The sequence below is a fragment of the Strix aluco genome, chromosome 12, assembly GCF_031877795.1.
Source record: "Strix aluco isolate bStrAlu1 chromosome 12, bStrAlu1.hap1, whole genome shotgun sequence".
In the NCBI taxonomy this organism is placed as follows: Eukaryota; Metazoa; Chordata; class Aves; order Strigiformes; family Strigidae; genus Strix; species Strix aluco.
In genome coordinates, this window is record NC_133942.1 from 26,321,857 (window position 1) to 26,333,576 (window position 11,720).

Below are 11,720 nucleotides of genomic sequence, written 5' to 3' on the forward strand. Positions count from 1 at the left end.
CAGTCAACCTCACAGTAAAGTGTTTTCTTATGTTTATATTGAATTTAATGGGTTTCAGTTTGTGCTCATTGCCTACTGTCCTGAGAAGAGTCCGGCCATGCTCTGCTTAAAAAAAGGAAAGATACCTTTCTGATCCTTTTGAAATGTAATTGTTTAATAGCACCTGGAAATACAGTCTACCTCCAAAATGACATAAACACGGGTAAGAAATGATGGGGTAAACCTTCAGTCACGATTACAGGAAGTATCTTCATGCTGACCATTCTGAACACTGCTTAGCAGTGCCTATAGCAAATCAACTGATGAAGAATAGCATGAAAGACAGTAGTCAGCCCAGACAGTAACCTTCCTCGTGGCCGGGACAAATGCATTCCTTCGTGCAAAAACTGCAAGAAATCTTGTTAAAATGGGTATATAATTCTTCGCTGTAGTAAATCTCTGCTGGGTAGGGAGGCAAGAGGGATTGGAAGAGTACTATAAGTTATCTGCTGTTGCAGTTATGTTTTGGCTATAACAGATGTCAGCAACCTGGGGAATGCTGTAATCCTTCCTACTTAGCAGTGACCCAGAGGACTAGGGTCACCCTCACCACCCACTGTAGTCACTTCCCCCATTAAGATTGGCAGTTAGAGGTGGTGAGCTCTTGCATCCTGTTTCACTCATTATATGCTTGCTGTCAGCCCTGTTTCTGGTCTTTCCTTACTGCCTGAGGAACACAAGGAATTCAGAAACCTAGAGAATCTGTCCCATTAAAGTGTTACCTATGCTCAGTGAAACACTATGAAGAACTGTGTAATGCAGCTAAAGTGGCATCTAGTGATCTTGCTCTGACTAGTCTTATTGAAAATTTCCCTGTTTTATTCCAAGAAGGTTTTATTATGCAACAAAGGTAAATTAAACAGCTGCCAAGTTTAGATGGTGCAAAACTTAGACACCTGATGCCACCCATAGTTCTGATACTGGAATGTGAGCCATTAAAAAAACCTGACAGACTTTGCAATCATAAAGCCACTGCTCAAAACACTTATAAAAGATCTGCAATTTTATATTAACTCCTGCTTGTATCCAAGAAATTATCAGATTTTTCTGTTAGGAAGCCTAGCAATTTTCTTTATTTTTAATGAGAAAAGGCCTGATTAGAAGTGATATTTTTTATAATTTATTGAAAAAAATGATAGATAATATTAAGCATTAAAATAAGGATTGCCAACACTTGCTTAAATCAAACAGAGTTCAGGAAGATACTGTTCAAGCTTCCCCCATGCAGTGCTGCCAATTGATTTCAATTCTAGCTTGAAAAACACCTGCTATTTTAGCCTTGGGCCTCTCCTTCCATAGTATTTTTATGGCTTATACAAATATATACCACCTTTAGAATCAAGTCCTCAAGTCCTCTTTTCTAGAAAGCACAACTTGTATTGGTTCTTATGAATCACAGTTGGGGAGGGCTGCAGAAGGGTGCGTGAAAGGATTGTAGTCGGTTTTCAGTTGTCAATAATATTCACATACAGACGTCTCATGATCTTTCAGTGTCATCTGGGTAGTGTGTAATTTCAAATTAACCCTGAAAAAGTAATGGTTGTATCACCACTTTTACAAACCCTGCATACTTCAGAGCATGAAGGTCAAAACTAAGGGAATGCCTTATAGTATTATCAGCATTTATATGAGTTAGGGGCTCCTTGTGTTCTTGTACTGCTTATTTAGGCTATTCACTAGATGAAAGAGTATACAGTAGGATCTCAATGATACATATGGCCTCACAGAGCCTTCTGGACTAAAGAAACTGAAACCCAACACAGATTAGTCATATTTTCATGTCCATGTTAGCTGCTGTGATTTATTTTTTTTCCCCAGTAACATTTCATTAAGTGACTAATTCTATACACTACAATGCATATGTGAGATAAAGCACTCACTTGCCTAATGCAAAGCATATGTACCTGGAATAGGCTACAAATTCAGGTAGACATCTAAACCTTTTAGCCCATGCAAGAGAATGTGGTTGCTTTAATGTACGGTAAATGAGAGACTGAGATTGGGGCCACTGTAGAAGGGTCAACTATGCAGCATTGTCATTCATCCATCCTGCATTAGGAATAAAGGTATAGTGGCAAAGAAACTCCACAGGTGCTCAAGGTATAGTTGCAAATTAGCACCACTAATGTTTGTAGTATAGTTGAATGCTGACACCATTGCTGCTCATGGCAGACAGTTGAGGCAAGGAAAGAATTCTTTTCTCTTCTTGACTTAGCAAAGCAGCTCAGTTAATTTAGACTTCAAGCTATATGAGATACAGCAAACATTGTTTTGAACAAAATGCTTTCAGCAGACTTAACAATAAACCGTAGTGGCAATATGTTTGACATGCTTTTGCATTTAATACACTACAGAAAAATGGCACCTCATAAAATTATGACTCATTCTTAACACTGCACTGATAAATGACTCAGTGAGACTGACTTTGTATGGATGCAAAAATTTTGATTAGTACTTAACTCTTTAAAACATGTTTTAGAATTTGCGATTGAGTAATGGGTGGAAAAGGTAAGCTGCCATCCTGCTTAAAAAATCTCTGACAGGTAGTACAGCTTTATAAAAAACCACAATGTTTGTTCTGTTCTCACAACAAAATGGGAATGTAGTGATCAAGACTTAGTTAATGACCAAGATGGGTCTCAGTCATGAAACACATTTCTTGCAGTAATTGTTTTCCAGTAATTGTCCTATTGCTTATATTCTAATATATTATAAAATAGACATGTATGTTTATTATAACAGTTGTCTCATATGAAAATCATATCTATTTATTATAACAGTAACTACCTGGGTGGTATCACATACTGTGTACTCTCGCACTGGCCTGTGTAGACTCCAAAGCTATCTGAGTTCCTGGGTACAAACTGTAAGCCCAGAAGGGCCCATCAGTCCAGCTGCAGCTTACTGTTCCATCATGAGTGGCTACTTAACTACAAGCTTTCCATACTTCTAACGCTACAGGAATTCTTTTCACAGTGTCTCTCTTTAAGAAGGCAGTTTAATTACACTGTCAGGGAACAGCAAGAGCAGGTTGCTCCCTAAGTTGAGCTAGCAGCTAAGGGGTGGCCACTGTGCAGACTGGGCAAGGACCTCACCAACAGGACACAGTCCTACAGCACCCGAGACAGGCAAGCAGAGCAGGATGGCAACAGCAACAGATCCTGTCAGTGGTCCAGTGATCATCAGGCGAGACATGGTCCAAGGTCCATCAAGGGATGCACTACAGCACTTCAGGAACAGGGTCAGCAGCAGGCATCTACATCTGAGCAGCAGCTACATCTGAGATGTAGCTCAGAAAAGGATTGAAAAGTCCATCTTGAGCTTAAATAGTGTCACTGGTCAAAAGCGTGGGGAGCCGTCAGGTGAGGCTGATCAGAGCAATTACTGAGAGAGCTTATTACCGCACTCAGGGCCCTGACACAGAACATGCAGATTTTGTGATATGATTTCTAAGCCAGTGGCTTTTTACCCTTAGCAAGATAAAGGGAATATACACATAGAGAAAACAGAAAAACATTTATATGTGCTTTCCATTCCCCAGATTCTTTGTTACTCTGGAACAGCCTTTGAACATATATCACTCTTCTCTAAGATACCCAGGATCATTCTCTTCCTCCTCCTGTAATATTTGGTGAGTCATTTATGAACTTGACTTTCCTTCTGATACATGGTGCCCCAAATGCTCACCAGCATGAAGTGCCTTCATAAGTGATAAATTGCATTATAACTATCTCCAGAACATGACAAAATCAATTTTCCTCATTTCTCTTGCTTTTGTGTCCATGGATATTTTTAGGAAGCTCATTTAACTAGAACTAAATCTATATTAAAGAGACTTTGTACTCAAGTAAGCACCTGGGACGTCTGTTAAAAACAATTTTTAAGTTAATAATTAATATAATTATAATACGACTTTTGAAGTACCTTGTGCTATAGTTAACATGTATAAATTTGTATGTAAATATATATGTATATAAATATATATATAACTAATGCACAACTTCAGTTACATTCTCATGTATAAGCAGTCTGACACAAAAATTTGCATTTAATGATGAAGACAAAACAGTTCTAAGAACCAAGAGTCTACCCTAATCACAACATACCATGAGACAGGAAGGGGAAAAAAAAAAAAAACAGAAGTATGGAAAGATGACAATAGTTATCTACATATACACAAATTTTAATAATTTAATAATCTTCAAAATTAATCATATGGGATTTTTTTTTAGAAGTAAATATTTGCTTTATGTATAAAGTGGAAACATGGATTATTTTCATGTCCTCTTGTGCACAGGAGTGAAACCTTCTACATTGCCTAAAGCTTTGAACGTATTCAGGTTGTATCTGACAAAGTGAGCACAGTTCAGAGTTGAGCCCTTTGGTGTGGATATCAGCCATAGCCAACAGCCAAGTGTAGGCCTAGAAGGTTTTAGCAAAAGAGGACTCTGACAGTCTTCCTGCACACACTGATGGTTTTCCCAGACAGCAATGACTAAAAGTATCGGGAGTACCGTCTACATCAAGATCAGCACCTGTTAGAAATACATGTACTCCAGTGGAAACTTCGTAACTACAGTCAGAACCAAGAAGGTAATCCTGCAGGCTCCAGAGGCCACTCGTGAAGTGCTTTCTGGTGCTGAAACAGATAGGCTGTGCACGTCTTGAAGCTTCTGTACTGCACTGCCCAGAAAAATACTCTATTGTGATTAATTATTATAGAAACTTACAAAGTTTGTAGTGTGACCTTCAGTATGGATTATTAGAAAGAGACAAAACCCACCAGAAATAATGTTTTTGAGGTAATCATAGTCTGGCTCAATGTGAGTTGAAGTTACAGATTCGACATTGACAACTGGTGCCTCTACAGGCATTTGACAGACTGAGAACCTCTTTGAAAAAGGTGGGCAACAGTGGGAACTGCTTCATAAGTTCTTGAAGAGCTAACAAATATAATTAAGAAAATTAAATCCTATAATACAGGAAATATGTCTCTGAGTATATTGCTTCAAAATTTGAAAATATTTTTGCTCATTGCCTCATCTGTTTCATTCTAACTTCATTGTCTTTTAAAAATGTATTCAGACTTGTGGATTGTTCTGTGATGGAATTGGTATACAATATTTATTCTACTATACTGATTTATGTTCAGTGAGTGGGATCTTTTATTTTACAAAATTAAACTATAACATTATGGTGATTCTTAATGTAGTATTTCTAAAGAAACAATTCCTTTTAATCTTCACAGAATACATACATAGTGCCCATAGGAATAATTCAGAAAAATAAATCACATTGACACATTCCATGATATCTTGTAAGGCCCTGCAGGGTGGCAGTGGCAGCAGCCACTTTTATTTAGCATGTGTCTATTCCCCCAAAGCTTTCTGTCCTAGTTTTAATTTGGCTTTACATCATGCTAAACAAATTGTTTTCATTTTTTTTTTGTACATTTGAGAGACTGGTATATTTCATTGCCAACCTTTCTAAAGGCTGGCTGTAGGTCAGAGGCATCATCATTCCATCCTCTGTGAAAAAGTTCTATGTACCTGTAGCAGTTTTTCATGTGCAATTTTTCTGCTGGTGTGAGGGCTTAAAAGAAATCTTAAACCAACTATTATGAACAATCATAGTATCAAAAGATCATAGGATATCTCACATTGGAAGGGACCTCAGAAGGTCAACAAATCAAATGATATATGGGGATGACCAGCTATCCTAGCTACAGCAGAGCTATGGCAGACCAGAGAGGTGGCACTGAGCAGGTCACAAGCCCAGTATCATGAATATCATGATATAAAGGTAAAGGTTCTGTTATTCTCTTGAGTCATGGCAGTTAGAGTTGCTTACATACCAACATATCACTGCTTATCATTAACTGCTAGTCTGAAAAGCAATCCCACAGGAAACTTTTTTCGTCTCAAAAAAGCTCTTATAGGCTTCTTAAAATTGTTTTCCCATCAGTCAAAATAAAGCCTCTCCTATGGAAAATGAAAGCAGAAGACCTCTTTTTCAAAGTTAAGTTTTAGCTATTCTATGGCTTTCTTCCCAAACTTGCATCTCCACTAGATATTACAGTTCTGGACCTCTTAACCCTCAACCCTCTGTTTGGGTATTGTGTATCCTTTAATGGTGAGGTGAAAAATATGTTCTGAAAATGCGAAATGGAAATAAGTAATAACTCATAGTAAACATGTATAATGTTTTATTTTATTTATAAGCTACAAATGCCCAAATAGCTGTAAAATTTACTATGAAGACATTTTTCTGCATGTTTGGAGTTGTTCAAGAAATGGCCTTGTCTCATAGACTAAGGAGTCTTAATCTATGAGCCTTTTTATTTTTAGGTATACATACCTCATGATCTTTTACCATTCCAGTTTAACCACCATAAATGCAATATACAAATACACAGCTGCAGCATAAACCCCCAGATACCCAACAAACAACACCTCTACCCAACAGGCAGGTCTCACTTAACTGATATTCTAATAGTTCCTCTTTTGTTATTTGATTTAAAGAGAGATTAAAGGCTATACTGATTTTGAGTTGCAACATATGTTTTACAGTGGTTTTATAATATCAGGTAGAAGTGTAACCATAGAAACTGTTTCCTATTGAAATTAATACATATTTTAAAACGATCAGAAACAGAGAAATTGGGTGAGTGGAATTTTACATAAAAAAAGAAAATTAAATTAATGATCTCTACATACAAAAAAATTTAGAAAATCCTTGCTTTCACAGGTAATAGAATCTGAAAATATTTTTTAGGTATTGTACAGATGCTAGGAAATGCAGGTCATATGTATATATTCTAATAATACTTCTACAGGCAGTAATTTTTAAATATATTTCTCATAAAGTTTGAAAAGATATTTAAAGAAGCTGTAGGACAGTGCCTCTTTAAATCTTTGTGTATGAAATAGCAGTAATGAGGTTTTTTTAGATGAACATTATTAGCTTTTTTAAATGAAGGTAGTATATCCCTAGTGCTAATCTGTATAAATTACCTAAGATTTTTTTCTGTGTACATCTACCCTATAATCCAAAATTAGAGCAGTCATATATGTATGCAGAATATTACCCACTTCTAGTTTTAAATGTTAAATTACTTAAAACCTTTTTTTACCATGTGTTTCATTTGAAGATCTTATAGTTTAGTTCTTCTTGGCAACCCTTTAAGAGAGGTTCTTGTCTACTCTCATTTTACTTTACAACTGAGAGAAAGAAAATTAAACTGACCTATACAAAGTTACTCGATTACTGGCAAAGTTGAAAGTCCAGAGAGAAAATCATAGCTCCATGTAAAACTTTGAGGTGGTTCAGGAGGGTAAGATTCTGCTGCAAGTCTTCTGTTTGCGCTGCTAAAATATTTTCCTTAACATTAAAAATAAGAACAGGGATTGTTGTTTTTAAAGCTATGAGGTGGAAGACAGTATTCAGATTTATTTATTCAACAGTAGCCTTTCAAAAACCTTAAACTGAGACTGACATTGAAAAAAAATTGTAAACTGTACCATAATTCTTGCCTCCCAGAGATAAAAGTATGTTCTGAACTTCAGCTTGGGCTCAGCAACCCCTCAATTTTCAGTTCTGAGCCAGGACCCTGATGGCAATGCAGCTGCTCAGGTCTCTAATAACCATCACTTCAATCACCATCAACAACGAATGTAAACTTTGGAATTGCCTTGAGCTATACAACTAATTTGAATTTTTTGTGCAGTTTGAAAAAGAGGGGATTAATACAAAACAATGTAAGAAAGAAAAATCTCTCGACTCTGAAATAACCGTTTTTCCTACAGGACTTAATGAAAAATTTCCACATGTAATATGAATTATTTTGACAGGTTGTGACGTCTGTGCTGGAAATATTACTGACGGGACACTAGACGGGCTATACTTTGGTCCTCCTTTGAAGCCAATAGCTTCATATCCATTGACATCAATCAGAACAATATCATGGCAAGTACCTTTTATACCTGCTTTTATTCTGTTTTTTCTTTATGGGATATATGTTCATATGATTGCACTACCAGTTCATCTGTCTTTCCAATAACTTTTAAATGTATTTTCCAATTTTAATCCAATTTAACAGAGGGTACTTGACTCAAAGATACTAAATCCCTACAACTTTCATGAAAATAAGAATCTGGGTAGAAGACCTCGAATCCTGCTAAGGCAAACGCAGAGAGAGACTGACATTTAACCATTATGCTTGGTCTGTCCAGTAACCAAGAGGCAACAGCTTGCATATAGTAGCAAACTAACCATGAAACCCTGGGCTAATCACAGTGTGTTCTATATTGTAAAACCTTAATTTTATGACTAGAGATAAGGTGATGTAAGGAATGTAAAATGACTGACTAAAATCTCAGATTTTACCAGAAACCAAACTTGGCCGTTAGAGCTTTCAATGGCAATGTATTTATCCTGTATTTGATGGAGGACAAATGCAAGTCTTCCCTCTCAGGACCTGGATGTCCTTTACTGACTTTCAGAGAGTCACCCTCATGGAATATGTTTGCCCCATTGACAGTATTTCAAAAGTTTTATTACTTGCTGATTCTTTTTTCATGTTCTCTACATGTACAGCTGCTGAGTAGTTAAAATAGTTCAATATGAACCAAAGAAATTCATAGAGGATAAGCCCTCAATAGCCATTAAGAACAATAATTAAATGCAACTTCTTGCTTGAGAAATTCCTGATTTTCTTACTGGCAGAAGGGGGAATATGCCAGCTACAGGATGACTCTGCTCATGTCTGGTTCTTACATACTTTCCTGAGTGTCCTGTGCTGGCTAATGATTGTTCTTTCTCATTACTCGGGAAACAATGCAGTACCAGGAACAGGCACAGGGCCAAACACATCTCTACTCTCCAAAATCCCACTGAATAGTTACTACATCGAGAATACATGAGAGATTAAACTGAAAAGAATAGACACTATACTGGGTTGTTATTTTGGAGATAGGCTGCTGGGCTAGATGGACTTTTGGTCTGAACAGCATGGCCTTTCTTATGTTCTCTGTTCTTATAAGCTGTTGAAACTTGATTAAAGGCCATATTTCATTCAGAATCCTCTGTTTGACATATGCCAGCTCTCCAGGACCTGCAGCTAGGGTAGGATTACCGGTGATTTATGATGGTTCTGGAAGTTATAACTAGTGCTGTATAAGCACAGAAGAACTGAGAGCATAAATATGCTGCTTAGAAAGTAAACCCCTCCCCAGAAAAGAAAGGTAAAACTAAAACCTAAAAAATTCACTTTCTTTGAAGTGTACTTTAGCTCTAGACTTGAGATCTGTGTGGAACTACCTACTATATGGTATAACACGCATAATTTCCCATGTTAGTTTCTAGTTTGAGTGCAAACTCATAAAATTGCTGTTGGACACATTCTTGAATAGGCTGCTGTACTACTCTGGCATCTGGAAACTATGGAGTTGCAATAAGTATCTGCATGTGACAATGTCAAAACCACGTGAGTGCGTAAGATGTCTCATCTACATACGATAAAAGAGGGGATCAGATGAGATAATGCAAACTAATTCATCAAAAGCATGGGTACCATTGTTGAAGTCATCTGGCCTTGAATATTTGCATGTCTGTCATGGAAACACTTCATGGTCAAAATAGCGATATGCTATACACAGTAATCCTATCACATTAGTATTTCTGAAATGGTTTTTTTTCCCCAGTCTGAGACAGATAACCAGGACTTTCTGGATCTTAGATAATCAAGTACCTTCAATAATTGAGTCAGGTCCCCCAGATTTTGCTATGCTAAGAGCCACATAAGGGTAAATTATGGGAGCAAGATGTATTTTGTGGAGCTCAATCCTAAATGAGTCATGTAAAAAGAACATTAAATGTAGTTAGTCAATAGCTCTATGAACAGAGCAGTTGCAAGACTGTCCCTTATTTCTAACAGAAATATTTATATTAATTAGAATGAAACTGTAAATACATATGACAAGGAGACTGCCCACAACTGTATTCCCAAATGAAAATTAATCTGATGTGCTCTGCAGATATTGTTGGACACAATAATCATAATATATGAGGAGGAAAATACTTGAATATTCACAATTTTCTTCATAGGAGAGTCCACCTAAGATGAGGCTGGAGCAGTCTTCAAAGTAGAACAAACTTGAAGATTTTTTTTCTGCCTAAAACCCTAAAAAAACCCCAAAGAAATGACAGAAAACAATACTAACCCTGATGTATTATCACTCCACTGATTTAAGAAATGAAACTTTTTTCAGCGTAAAGTGTAGTTCTGTATGTGCTTGGTATAAAGAGTTCCTACTATTCTTCAAAGCTGTGATTTTCCTCTGTAAATTTGGTCTTCTCGGCCATCCCTTAGTTCCCCAGAACGCATCATCTGACAGTCCATTAGTTCTGTGAGGGACAGAACCTGTTCCCTTCAGTGCCAAGGAGGGAATTAGTGTTCAGTGGGAATCTCACGCATGAGAGGCCCATCTGGGACCGGCTGATGAATGGCTGTAGTCAGACTACAGTTATTCTTTCAAGCAATTTTAGAATGGAAATCATTATCTGTGGCTTATATGGCTTTTGATTACATTAAAGCAATTCTTTCCTCCTGTGAAACTTTGGAAATGGGGAAATTTTCAAAAACGTCTGTGTAAAACAGATTGCTGGTACCAGCTCCCGGTGACTGTTCTGCCAAAAGGGAAACTACCTGAAGTTACCTTCCCTGGGCTTTGCATCCTGGCTCTGGGTTCTTTGGTTGCCGACAAGGATTGACCTCAACTAGTCTTTTCTTCAGTAGGTGCAGTCTCTTTTTTTTTTCTGCTTCAATCCCTGTTTCCATGAAATGTGTGTGAATGTGATCTCCTCATTTTCCTTGGCTGAAATTAACAAATGAGTTTATGATTTATTAAGGAACTGCATCAATCCACGTGAACACAGTGTAGTTGTCTGCAAGTGATTTCCCGAGGAAACCAGGCTAAAAATGGTGATACTCATGCTTTATCCTCTCTGCAAATGAACTCCATTCTGACTAGCCAACGTCCTTCAGCGTGAGACACGTTTCTGGTGGAAGATGCTTTGCCTCAATTGCTTTCAGCAGTAATCCTTATCCTGGGGATATTTCAGAACTGCTCACATTGAGCTGCATGATGCAATCGCTCATAAAAATTTGTAGTGAAGGGCAGAGTTTACACAGGAGCCTTAAAACCTTGGATTAATTTCCTCACTGAATATAACTCCCTTTAATGATCTCAGTTACGTGATTCTTTGTTGTAATCTGTGTCTTCTGAGTTGATAAATGAGTTTTGTTAAAATTAAGTACCTCGAAGCAGTGCACAGCCCAGCACCGCGCTGGCATGGCCGGCACCGTGTGTCCGGCCGCGGCCGGGCCGAGCTGAGCCGAGCCAGGCCGAGCCGAGCCGAGTCGGGCCGAGCCGAGCCGAGCCGAGCCGAGCCGAGCCCAGCCCAGCCCAGCCCAGCCCAGCCCAGCCCAGCCGTGCCCCGCCCGGCGGGGGGAGCCGCGGGGGCCGGCCCGGGTGGGGTGCGCCGAGCAGAGGGACTTTGTCCGGCGGGGATAGCGTGTGCTGCCGGGAATGCTGTACTGGGGAACAGGCTGGGGCGTTCGTGACAGCGAGCTTGGTATCGTACCGACTGTTTAAAGTCACCTTTGGAGACTGCAGTTTTAG

General features: G+C 38.2%; 1 long non-coding RNA gene across 2 annotated transcripts in view; it reads left to right on the top strand.

Moving 5' to 3' along the window:
- LOC141928890 (uncharacterized) overlaps positions 1 to 8,018 on the top strand; it is a 30,799-nt gene extending 22,781 nt beyond the window's left edge. For both annotated transcript variants that reach the window (XR_012624897.1, XR_012624896.1), the window contains 2 exons: positions 3,581 to 3,670; positions 7,890 to 8,018. This is a non-coding gene — a long non-coding RNA (uncharacterized LOC141928890). The remainder of the gene's footprint in view (positions 1 to 3,580; positions 3,671 to 7,889) is intronic.
- Positions 8,019 to 11,720: the final 3,702 nt, after the last annotated feature.